Here is an 8,837-nt window from a genome sequence, read left to right on the forward strand (position 1 = left end):
TATCTGTCTTTCTCTGTATGACTTATTTCACTTAGCATCACACTCTCCAGTTCCATCCACGTTGCTACAAAAGGCCATATTTCATTCTTTGTCATTGCCACGTAGTATTCCATTGTCATATTTCTTTAATTAGCAGAACTCAACACTTTTCACACCTATTCTTTTGCCTGGCAGTCTGACAAACTTAGTTATTCTTCCCTGAATTTCATTGTAACCAATAATAGCATAGTCTTTTCACCTTTCATTTTAATTATATTTATTTAGTTTTGAATATCTCACATATTCACATGACTTAAGATTTTAAATGTAGCAAAGGGTACATATTTTATCATTTATTAAAACTGTGGTGAAAAAAACTTCAGTGAAATAACTATCAGTTGTAAACATTAATTTTAATTTGCTTCTAACTAAATCAAATATAAATATTTCCTTAAATATGACCATTCCAAATGCACTGTCATACAGTTCCTAGTGTATTGTATTTATTTAAGACACTAGTGACTTTGAAAACAAAATGGTACAAATTAACAAAACACAAGATTCCTATGAGGTGGCTAAATTTCACCTGAGATTTAAAACTCCATGCAAACTGGGCGCCTGGGTGGCTCAGTTGGTTAAGCGTCCGACTTTGGCTCAAGTCATGATCTCATGGTTTGTGAATTCAAGCAAGTCCTGTGTGGGGCTCTGGTGCTGACAGTTCAGAGCTTGGAGGCTGCTTTGGATTTTGTGTCTCCCTTTCTCACTGGCCCTCTCCTGCTCATGCTCTGTCTTTGTCTCTGTCTCTGTCTCTGTCTCTGTCTCTCTCTCAAAACTAAAATTAAAACATTAAAAATATTTCTAAACTTCCATGCAAACTATAGTAATGTAAAGTTTATCCAATGCTTATGCATGCATGAGTTTGCACATATTATTAGAACAAAGGTACATTACAAGTGGTATGGTATTAAAAACTTGAAAATACATAAAACATGGAAGTTGAAACTTTAAGGATAATTCAGTAAATTAATCTTTAGAAAACAGCCTAATGTGATTTTTCCAATTAAGAAAGTTGCATTTATTCATAATTTATATTTTTTTAAAAATATACATATACAACCTGATTACTGTAGCGAAATAGTTTGCATTAGTGTTAACAAAGTCAGTTACCATAACTGTTAAAAGGCAATTTGGTTAATTCAACTTTCTATGATCAGTTGTAAGTACTAAGTCCCAGATCTCTAGTAAGAAAGCACATTTGCATGACAACCCACATACATGCTTCCTTCATTTGTTCTTCATGTATAACCTTGTATGCAAGGATTCAACAGTGTCCAGTCTTCTGCATAGAAGATGCTGATTGGCAAGGTCCTTACTGTGCTACAGTGGCAACAGAGATTTTTTTTAATACAACTATGTATCTCTTCAGGGCTCTTAGCCTGCACATAGAAAGTTCAAGATGATATTACAATTTCAAAGAAATTGCCCCTTATCATTACATTGCTTTTCTTACATTCTTGTACTTCATGATCCTCTTTAAGTGGTATTGCCAGGAAAATTTCCTTCTCCAGTCAAGATTTGAAATAGCCTATTGTGTTTTTATCCAATAGAAAAAAAATCCTCTCTTCCAGTTGTTTCATCACTACTCCTTGCTTAACAAAATATTCAGCTTTGATAACTGCACTATCTAAAGGTGGTTTCAGAGTAAAGCAAAGAAAGCTTCATGACCACTTCAAATTATTTGTCATACTTTCACATTTACTTACTTCTTACTGAGTTGGAGTAACGATGGGTACATCACTAACATCAGTTTTCTAAGACACTTACTTCTTCCCACATTCACCCTGGCAACTTAGGTTATCAGAATGAAGCTGTGAATCTGACTGCCTTTGAAATTTAATTTTTAGAGTTTAGTTTAACACATTTACCCATTCTACTAGATCCTGCTGATTGTTAGCTTGTAAGGAAATATTTCCTCATCCGTGTATTTACAACAAAACAGAACTCGGCCTTTGATCTTAGCTTAGTTGCATTGCTAACATTTGAAATGTACAAAATATTAATGGTTCCAATGCATGATGATACAGAATATAGGTTGTGTGTATTATCCATACAAAACAATCTTCTCTGGACAGAGGAAGATGGTGATGGAGTAGGAGGTCACCTTGTCCATGAACACAACTAGATAACTATCAGTTTCTCCTACTAAATACCCAAGAAATAAACCAGAAAACCTACATTAAAAAACTCTACAAATAAAGGAAGAGAAGAGGCCACATAAAAGAAAGTAAGAAGTGTGGAGACCTGATTTAGGGGAGAAATGGATTGTGGGAGCTGCAGAGAGGAGGAAGACTAAGTTATGGAGAAGGCAAGAGATAAAGAGAGGAGCACATGGGGAAGCACATAAAAGGAATGTTTCTCCAAAGCCATTGGCTTGGAAAATGAGAAGGGCTAAATTTCATGAGTTCTTGCAACCAGCAGGGCATAAAGCCTGGAGTCTTAAAGGTCAGCATGTTTGGGGAGGATAGAAGCCAGAGGGCATGGTGATGTTCCTGGAAAGAAGGCAGGCAAACAACACATGGTCAGGCAGCATGGAAACAGAAATCTGAAGAATGCTTGAGAAACATAGTGGGGAGACTGTTCTTCTCATAGAGTGTCCCTGAGAGGCAGCATTCATGGAAATGCTTCTCCTGGAAAAAAGGAGCTAGCTGACACCATTTTCCTATCCTGTCCCTCAACATCAACAGAGAGCCATCTGTGGGAAAGTAGCACAGTATCAATACCCGATGCCTAACTGGCTTAAACTAAGCCTCATCACCCTGCATTCTGGCAGGACTGCCCTTTAAGTCATGCTTGTCTCAGGCTCAACATGGCAGGCCCCTCCCCCAGAAGACTAGCACGAACCACTACCCACACCAAATACCCCAACCAGAGTTCTGCAGGGCTTCAGTTCTGGTGGAGATGGGGCCAAATCTCTTCTCACAAGCAGACCAGAGAACACCTATTAAAACTTGCCACATTCAGGTCAGGGACCAAATGCTGCCTGCAGCAGACAAGGAGAGCCTCTGCAGATGATTGGCCTGAAGGACAGACCAACCACAACACAACAGCAGAGTGCACCCAACATACACCAGAGGCATTCCCTGAAGTGGTAAGCCCTAAGCATTACATGACCTCTTCTTCAAAGGCCATTACTTTCAGGAGCTGTAGACAAGACTGGCTTTTCAAACACAGAAAAGAAGACAGAGACTTAGACAAAATGTGAAGATGGAGGAATTTATCCCAAATGAAAGACTAAGATAAGGCCATTGTCAGAGATCTAAGTGAAACAGATATAAGTAACATGCCTGATGGAGAATTTAAAGCAAAAATCATAAGGATATTCACTCGAGAGAAAAATGGAAGACATCAGGGAGTCCCTTACCACAAAGATAAAAGAGTTAAAAAAGAATCAATCAGAGATGAAGAATGCAATAAGTGAGACTGGAAACAGGTCTGATGCAATGAACAGCAGGCTGGAAAAAACAGAGGAATGAATTATTGACACAGAAGACAAAATAATGGAAAACAACATAGCAGAACAAAGATAGAAAGAATTATGCACCACAAGACTAGACTTAGGGAATTCAGTGACTCCATCAAACATAATAATATTCGTATTATAGAAGTCCCAGAAGAAGAAGAGAAAAGGGGCCAGAAAATTTATTTGAAGAAATAATAGCTGCAAATTTCCCTAATCTGGGGAAGGGCACAGATATATAGATCCAGGAGGCACAGACAACCCCCACCAAAATCAGCAAAAGAAGGCCAACACTAACATATACTGTAATTAAATTTGCAAAATATAGTGATAAAGAAAAAACGTTAAAAGCAGGAAGACAAAGGAAGTCCCTAACTTACAAGGGAAGACCCATAAGTCTAGCTGGAAATTTCTCAACAGAAATTTGACAAGCCAGAAGAGAGTGACATGATATAGTCAATGTGGTGAATGGGAAAAATCTACAGCCAAGTACACTCTATCCAACAAAGCTATCATTTAGAATAGAAGGGGAGATAAAGAGTTTCCCAGACAATCAAAAACTAAGTTCATGACCACTAAACCAACCATGCAAGAAATATTAAAAGGGACTCTTTGAATAGAAAGGAAATACCAAAAGTGACAAAGACAAAAAAGGATCAGGGAAATCTCCATAAACAATGATAAAACAAGTAATAAAATGGCTCTAAATACATATCTATCAATATTACTTTGAATGTAAATGAACTAAATGCTCCAATCAAAAGACATAGGGTGTCAGAAAGGATAAAAAAAAGACCCATCTATATGCTGCCTACAAGAGACTCATTTTAGACATAAAGACACATGCAGATTGAAAATGAGGCGGTGAAGAAACATTTATCAAGTAAATGCATGTCAAAAGAAAGCCAGAGTATCAAAATATTTTTCAGACAAAGTAGACTTTAAAACAAAGCTGTAATAAGAGACAAAGAAGAGCACGATATAATCATAAAGGAGACAGCCCAACAAGAAAGTATAATAATTATAAATATTTATGTACCCAACATGAGAGCACTCAAATATATTAAAAAATTAATAACAAATATAAAGGATTTAATTGATAATAGTGCAATAATAGTAGAGGACTTTAACACTCCATTTACATCAATGGACAGATCATCTAAACACAACATCAACAAAGAAACAATGGCTTTGAATGACACACTGGACCAAATGGACTTAACAGATATATTTAGAACATTGCATCCTGAAACAACAGAATATACACTCTTTTCAAGTTCACATGGCACATTATCCAGAACAGATCACATAGTAGGTCACAAAACAGGTCTCAACAAATACAAAAAGATTGACAACACACCATTCACCTTTTCTGATGACAACACTATGAAACTAGAAGTCAATCACAAGAAAAATTTTGGAAAGACCACAAATATATGGAGATTAAACAACATGCTAAAACAATGAAGAAATAAAAAATACATACAAACAAATGAAAATGAAAACACAGTGGTCCAAAACCTTTGGGATGCAGCAAAAGCGGTCCTAGGAGGGAAGTATATAGCAATACAGGCCTATAAAAAGAAGTAAGTAAAATCTGAAATAAACAGCCTAACCTTCCACCTATAGAAGCTAGAAAAAGAACAACAAACAAAGCCTAAAGCCAGTAGAAGGAAGGAAATAATAAGGATCAGAGCAGAAATAAATGATATAGAAAGTAAAAACAAAAAACAAAAAACAAAAAACAAAAAACCAATAGAACAGATCAAGGAAACCAGGGACTGGTTCTTCGAAAAAACTTAATAACATTGATAAACCTCTGGCCAGACTTATCAAAAAGAAAAGAGAAAGGATCCAAATAAAGAAAATGACAAATGAGAGAGGAGAAATAACAACCAACACCTCAGAAATATAAACATTTATAAGAAAATATGATGAAAAACTATATGTCAACAAATTAGACAACCTAGAAGAAATGGATACGTTCATAGAAACACATAAACTACCAAAACTTAAATGGGAAGAAATAGAAAACTTGAACACACTGATAACCAGCAAAGAAATTGAATCAGTAATCAGAAAACTCCCAACAAACAAAAGTTTGGGGCCAGATAACTTCACAGGTGAATTCTACCACATCTTTAAAGAACAGTTAATACCTATTTTTCTGAAACTATTCCAAAAAATAGAAACGAAAGAAAAACTTCCACATTCATTCTATGAGGCTAGCATTACCCTGATACCAAAAACAGATAAAGACTCCACTGAAAAACATAAATATAGGTCAATATTCCCAAAGAACAAGGGTACAAACATTCCCAATAAAAACAGGGAGGGGGACAAAACATAAGAGATGCTTAAATATGGAGAACAAACAGAGGGTTACTGGAGGGGTTGTGGGAGGAGGATGGGGTAAATGGGTAAGAGACATTAAGGAATCTACTCCTGAAATCATCGTTGCACTATATGCTAACTAACTTGGATATAAATTTAAATAAATAAGTAAGTAAGTAAGTAAGTAAATAAATAAATAAATAAGTAAATAAATAAATAAATAAATAACAGAATCCAACAGCACATTTAAAGAATCATTCACCACAGGCAAGTGGGATTTATTCCTGGGTTGCAAGTCTGGTTCAATATTCTCAAATCAATCAATGTGATATACCACATTAGTAAAAGAAAAGATAAGAACTATACGATCCTTTCAACAGATGCAGAAAAAGCATTTGGCAAAGTTCAATATCCATTCATGCTAAAAACACTCAACAAAGTGTGGTTAGAGGGAATATACCTCATCATAATAAAAGTCATACATGAAAAAAAATCACAGCTAATACCGTTCTCAATGGGGAAAAACAGAGATTTTACTCTATGGTCAGGAACGTGACAAGGATGTCCACTCTCACCACTGTTATTTAATATTGTACTTGAAGTCCTAGCCAGAGCAATCATGCAAAACCAAAGGAAAAAAATGGCATCCAAATTGGCAAAGAGGAAATCAAACTTTCACTCTTCAAAGATGATATGATACTCTATGTGAAAAATCCAAAGATTCCACCCAAAAACTGCTAGAACTAATACATGAGTTCTGTTAAGTCACAGGACACAAGGTCAATGTACATAAATCTGTTGCATTCTTATGCACAAATAATGAAGCAGGAGAAAGGAAAATTAAAAAATCAACACCATTTACGATTGCACCAAAAACCGTAAGACACCTAGGAATAAACCTAACCAAACACGTGAAAGATCTCTATTCTGAAAACTATAAAACACTAATGAAAGAAATTGAAGAGGACACAAAGAAATGGAAACACATTCCATGCTTATGGATTGGAAGAACAAATATTGCTAAAATGCCTATACTATTCAAAGCAATCTACACACTGAATGCAATCCCTATAATAAGCAATCCTAAAATTTGTGTGGAACCACAAAAGACCCCAAATAACCAAAGCAACCTTGAAAAAGAAAAGCAATGCTGGAGCCATCGCAATTCCAGACTTCAAGTTATATTACAAAGCTGTAGTGATCCAAACATTATGCTGCTGGCACAAAAACAGATACATTGTTCAATAGAACAGAACAGAAAACCGAGAAATAAACCCACGACTATACAGTCAATTAATCCTCGACAAAGCAGGAAATAATATCTAAAGGGAACAGGACAATCTCTTCAACAAATGGTGTTGGGAAAACTGGACAGCAACATGCAGAAGAATTAAACTGGACCACTTCCTTACACCATACCCCAAAATAACTCAAAATATATTAAGACCTAAATGTGAGACCTGAAGCCATAAAAATTTTAGAGAACATAAGTAATGACCTCTTTGACATCAGCCATAGCAACTTCTTGCTAGATATATCTCCTGAGGCAAGGGATACAAAAGCAAAAATAAACTATTGGGACTTCACCAAAATAAAAACTTCTGCACAGCAAAGGAAATAATCAAAAAACTAAAAGGCAATCTACAGAATGGCAGAAGATATTTGCAAATGACATATCCAGTAAGGGACTAGTATCTAATATATATAAAGAACTCATAAAACTCAACACCCAAAAAACAAATAATACAATTTAAAAATGGGCAAAATACATGAAAAGACATTTTTCCAAAGACATATAGATGGCCAACAGACACATGAAAAGATGCTGAAAATCACTGATCAGGGAAATACAAATCAAAACTACCATGAGGTATCCCCTCACACCTGTCAGACTTGCTCAACACCAACAGCACAAGAAACTACAGGTGTTGGCGATGATGTAGAGAAGGGAAACCCTCTTGCAGTGTTGGTGGGAATGAAAACTGGTGCCCCCACTGTGGAAATCATTATGGAGGTTCCTCAGAAAATTAAAAATAGAACTGTCCTAATATCCAGCAATTGTACTAGTAGGTATTTATTCAAAGAATAAAAAAATACTAATTCAAAGGGATACATGTACCCTGCATGTTCTATGGTAAATGAAATAAGTTAGAGGAAGACAAATACCATATGATTTCACTCACATGTGGGATTTAACAAAATGAGCAAAGGGAAAAAAACAGAGAGAGGCAAACCAAGAGATAGACTCAATTATAGTGAACAAACTTATGGTTACCAGAAGGGAGGTGGGTGAGGTTAAATAGGTGATGGGTGAGGTTAAATAAGTTAAATAGGTGATGGGGATTAGGGAGTACACTTGTGATGAACACTGGGTACTGGATGAAGTTTTCAATCGCTATATTGGACACATGAATGTATTACACTCTACACTAACTGGAATTTTTTAATGTTTATTTATTTATTTATTTATTTAGAGAACACAGGCAGGGGAGGGGCAGGGAGAAAGAGAGACAGAATTCCAAGCAGGCTCTGCATCATCAGTGCAGAGACTGATGCAGGGCTGGAACTCACAAACCGTGAGATCATGACCTAAGCCAATCAAGAGTCGCTGCGCCACTAAGGAGCCCCAACTAACTGGAATTTAAGTAAAAACTTAAAAAAAAAATTCTTCTCTGATATCCATTATGAAGTACCTTTGAAGAAATTTCACTGTTATCATTTTCCTCAATGTCATATAAAATCACAAATGTGATTCTGACATTTCACTTACGTATTCATGAGCCTGAATATTACACTGGGTGACCTTGTGCAAGTCACTTTCAACTCTTGCACAGGTCATCTGCACCATTGAAGTATGATGATTCTATGGCACGGGGCAGAATCCACTTCTGACTCAGCGAGCCCAGTGCCCGCTGACTCCTCAGCAGACCCACAGTCACCTCACACCTTGCCTGTCTGCTCTTCATGTCAAACTGCATTGCAGTCCTCCGCCCATCCACAGGCTTCC

The 8,837-nt window shown here is 36.3% G+C and overlaps 1 pseudogene; it reads right to left on the reverse strand.

The window, feature by feature from the left end:
* Positions 1 to 1,274: 1,274 nt before the first annotated feature.
* Positions 1,275 to 8,581, reverse strand: LOC106978563 (pleckstrin homology domain-containing family A member 1-like; annotated as a pseudogene).
* Positions 8,582 to 8,837: the final 256 nt, after the last annotated feature.

Source organism: Acinonyx jubatus, chromosome X (genome assembly GCF_027475565.1).
Source record: "Acinonyx jubatus isolate Ajub_Pintada_27869175 chromosome X, VMU_Ajub_asm_v1.0, whole genome shotgun sequence".
Lineage (NCBI taxonomy): Eukaryota > Metazoa > Chordata > Mammalia > Carnivora > Felidae > Acinonyx > Acinonyx jubatus.